This window comes from Vanellus vanellus (assembly GCF_965231255.1).
Source record: "Vanellus vanellus genome assembly, contig: HAP1_SCAFFOLD_33, whole genome shotgun sequence".
NCBI lineage: Eukaryota > Metazoa > Chordata > Aves > Charadriiformes > Charadriidae > Vanellus > Vanellus vanellus.
In genome coordinates, this window is record NW_028128339.1 from 1,041,134 (window position 1) to 1,045,900 (window position 4,767).

The following is a 4,767-nucleotide window of genomic DNA, read 5'->3' on the forward strand; positions in this document are numbered from 1 at the left end:
CCGCCACCTGCGGGGAGCGAGCGGGGGGTGAGGGGGCGGCAGCGGGGGACGGGGGAGCCTGAATCGGCCCTGTCCTCCCCGGGGACCCCCCACTCGGCTCTGTCCCTCCCAAAAAGGCCCAGGCCGCCCCCCGAGCCCCCCAGCCCGGTCCCGCCACCCCACAAACCCCCCGAACTGGCCCCGGAGACCTCCGTACCACTCCTGCCGCTGCCGCTGCCGCCGCCGCCGCCGCCGCCCCGTCCCACCCCGCTCCCGCTCCCGCTCCCGCCCCCCTCGGCCCTGGTCCCCCCATCTCTCCCGGTACCGAACGCCGCAGCTCCCGACCACCGCCGCACAACGGAAACGTTCTCCTTCGCGTCCGCCCACCCGCGCATGCGCCGAGGGGCAGATCCGGGCCACGCCCCCCAACGTCGCCGCGGCAACGGCGGGCGAGAGGGGCGGGGCCGCGCCGAGGAGAACGAGGCCCCCTCAGCCCCGCACCACCGCTTCTTACCGCCCCGGGCACTGCGAGGCCGAAACCAGCGCAGCCCTCCCCCAAATGCGCCGGGACCCCCCTAAACCAGCCCAATCCTCCGCAAAATGAGCCGGGACTCCCTGAAATCAGCTCAGCCCTCCCCAAAATGAGCCACACATCCGCCTGCAGAGCTCCGCCAGCCCCCCCGACGGACATCACAGGGGTGGGGGGAAAGAAAACAACCAGAAAGGTACTGAAAATAACGTGGAGACGGTGCTTAGAGATCCTTCCGAGAGGCAAAACACGGCCTTTGTTCTCATTTTTGAACACGGGGTTTCGCAGTGCTTCGCGGGCAGTGGTTATCCAGGGGCATCAGCTATCCCGGGAAGCGAACGTTCCCATCCCGTGTGGCAAAAGTCCACTCGCATGAATAACTTAGACAAAACCCGCCCACAAAAGGACAAGAGGCACCTTTGGTCACCCTTTGCTTGAAGCTTCGCTAAAACTGTATCCTCAGATTGGCCCTGTCCTGCAGTTTCTTTCCCAGAGTTTTGCCCCAAACCCACGCTTCTAGCCCCGCTCCCCAAGCCCTCCCTCGGGGCCCACCACCTTTCCCCAGCCCGGCCTGTCCTTAAAGCTTTTCTTTCCACACACAGCCCTTTCCACTCAGCTCCCTCCGGGGCCTCCTCTCTCACAGGCACCTCACAGCCCTGCAAACCTCCTCTCCTTCGCCTCTCCCACTCACGAAAACCCCTTCCCCCCTCACAAACACCCATTCCCCTCACTCCCCCCTCACACGCTCACTCCCACACCCCCAACCATTCCCCCCACCATTCTCCCCTCCCCCCTCGACTCTTCTCTCTTCTCTCCTCTCTCCTCTCCTCTCCTCTCCTCTCCTCTCCTCTCCTCTCCTCTCCTCTCCTCTCTCCTCTCCTCTCCTCTCCTCTCCTCTCCTCTCCTCTCCTCTCCTCTCCTCTCCTCTCCTCTCCTCTCCTCTCCTCTCCTCTCCTCTCCTCTCCTCTCCTCTCCTCTCCTCTCCTCTCCTCTCCTCTCCTCCTTTTTTCTTCTCCTACCCCTCTCTCTGCCCATGGGCAGCCCTGGGACCCCTTTAAAGCCCACGGAGAGCCCCGGGGCCCCCTTGTCTCCCCAGAGCCCACCGGGAGCCGTAGCTGTGGAGTCAGCTTAAGGAGTCTGCCCTAAGGACTGCTGCTTTTTGGAGCGTTGGGGGAGGGGGAGGGTTGTCGGTGTGGGGAGTGGAGGTGTGTGGGTCCCTTCTGCCAAAGTGCAGTGAGAACCACGTTCACTGAACCCCCATTCTACATGGACAAGGTCAGTTGGATGTATAGGACCAAGTTGTTGGAATAACCTCAGCTCTTTTATTAGCAATTCCAAGGCATTGGTATGTTGGTCAGTCCATTCCCAGGATTTTCCCTTCCTGAGCAAATCATCAAGGGGCGAGCAATGATGGAAAAGCCAGGGGTGTGTTTACGCCAACAGCTTAAAGTTCCTAGAACTTGCTGTAACTCCTTCACACTGGGTGGATTCTGCCCCTGTTCTGGTTTTTTTTAGGGTATCTTGAGGGACTGAAGCAGCTCCTTTAATCCACCAGAGCCCCAGGAATTGCACTTCCTGCGGCGGTCCTTGACACTTGGTGGGGAACGGCCCCAGTTTCAGATCTGACCTTGGGGGATGAAACCAGGCTTGGGTCCAGTGGGATTTGATTCCTAAAGCAACTACAGCAGCAGCTTTGAGAGGGATTTTTCCTCCCGACTCCTCCCCATAAAATTCCCCTCTGCACAGGGAAATATTAAATCCTCCCAAAATACGGAGCCGGCTGTGGGATCACGGGGCCCGAAGGGGGGGACAGGCGCAGCACTGTGTCCCACAGTCAGCCCGGGGGGTCACAGCCACCTTTTAGGTGGCTCAGAGTCACGTTGTTAACCAAGACCTCAGCTTTCATTTAATTAAAAATAAATACATAAATATATAAATAAATAAAAATCTCACCCTGTAAGCAGCAAAAACCCCCGAGCTTCAAATGCAGGAGAGGGCCGCGCCGGGGAAATCTGCTTTGATTTTAAGTAAGGACTTTTGGAGGCAGCTGCCAAGGTTTTGTGGCCCCCGGGGAAGGGGGAGATGCAGAGCCGGACTCAGCCCGCTCTGCCCCAAAACCGGCCGCGTTTTCCCTCCAGGGTGACTTTCTTCTTTTCCGTCTCCGCTGGAGTGATGCCTGGCACATGCTGAAAACCATCCCAGGCTCTGGCCCCGGTCCCGGCCAGGAGGAAGTGAAGCTCAGCCCCACTCCCTCCTTTTACAGGGAGGAAAACAAAATGGAAAAAAAAACCCAAATTGCTCTATATTAGAAGTGTATAATTCCATTTTAAGGGCAGGGCAGCAACAGGGCTGGTACCACAGCCCCCCAGCCCCACAGCCACTGTGGGTCACCAGTGCAACGATTAAATTAAAGTTTCTTTTGGGAAGGGGGGAGAGACGGGGACTCTCCTGCACCGGGACCTTTCCCCTCCGGGGAGGCAGAGCCGGAGCAGCGAGCACAGTCCTGCCCGGCGGGCAGCGTGGAGGGGACACGCACGGGCATCCTGGAGGAACAGCAGCAAGGAAACCCCGGTGCTGCACCTTTCCCTTCCTCCGAGCCTTTTTCTTTTCCTCTTTTTAAGGGCTCAACCAGTTTCTTCCCCCTCCGACCGTCACCGTGGGGCACTGGCACCAGCCGCTTTGCAAAACCCCATCCCGTAAAAGCCGCCTGATTTTGGCCCTGTTTGGGGATGCGCCGCTTCCATCCTTACAGAGCAAACTGATAGATGATTTGTTTTTCTCCCCCCTCCCCATTTAGCAAGAAGCACCAACGTGCCGTTGTCGTTTTGGGTCGGTTTGCTGCAGAAAAAGGCTCCCACGGGGGACGGGATAAGCCGATGGCAGGAGGGTCCCTGCACCCATCCCACCGCTGCTGGTGGAGGGCGGCAAGGGGACCTTTTCTTCGGGGTTGTCCTCTCCTCCCAGGCTCTGTGGCCCCACGCCGCAGCCCAACGACCCCCCCGAGATGGGAAGAGAGCACGAGAACCATCTCTGCTCAACAGCTTCTTCCTGCAAAGGGGCAGGAAAAAGGAGGAGGAAAAGGCACCTTCCCACTTGCCTCTGGGCTCATCCCACCCTGCGAGAGAGACGCGGCTTTGCGAGGAGAGGGGAGGAGGAAAAAACACCACAGAGAGAGAGCCAGGGAGGGAAAAGGAAGGAAAGCGGAGGGGCAGCGGAGGGGCAGCCCGGGGACACAGAGCCCCAGGTCTCGCCTGGCCGCTCCCGCCACCACCCGGCGGATTGGAGGGGTTTGATCTGAAGCGCTGCCTTATATTAATTTAACAGCCGGGGGAGGAGAAGGCGCCATTTCTGCCTTTTGCAGCTTCCAGGCTGACGGCAGAGCTGAAACAAGAAAAATAATTATAATAAAAACAAACAAACAAACAAACAAAAATTAAAAAAAAACTCCAATGTAAAACTGGAGCGCAGGGAGCAAATGCTTTTCCTTCGCCTCGGCCCAACCGCTCGGGCGCTCCGCGCTGCCCCGCCACGGAGGGCATCCCTCTCCTGCCAGGGAGAGACAGAAGGGCGAACTGAAGGCAGGACCCCAAACCAGACCCGAAAACCTGGTCGCGATGAAGAAGAAAGTGGAGAATGCATCACATACAACAGAAACATTCAGAGTTTATTTTGGGGGAACAAAAAGAGAAACAGAAGAGGAGGAGTGAGATATTAAAAAAATAGCACTGAACGATGAAGCGGCAGCAGTCCCTCTACCGCTACAAAGCGGCAACAACCCACACACGAACACACGGAGGCGGAACACCACCGAACTCCCACTGACTGTCATGTGCACCTCAGTTTGCTGCTCTGGAGAGAGGGAATGCCTGAAGCACACCAAGGACAGCTGAAACCATCGCCGTGGCTTAAAGGGGAATCCGCCAACTGGAAAACAAAATAAAAGCGGTTTCTGCCCATGTCTGCATGGGCACATCCCCGAGTCATGTTCTCACGCCTCTCCTTCAAAGTCAAGATTCCTACACATGAAAACTGGAGTTGGGGGGAAGGAGGAGAGAGAAAAGGAGGGAGAGCGTCATCAGTGGGGCTGTTGCCCCGCTCGTGGGACCACGCCGGCAGAGAGGAGCTGGTTCGCGTGCCGCAGCCCTCGCCGCTTGCTCGGCATTGCAGGCAAAAAAAAAAAAGCCGTAGGCACGTGCCACCGCTCGCAGAGGAGCACGGCCACGTTCCCACGCGATCCTTTACCTCTTTCCTCCCCAGAT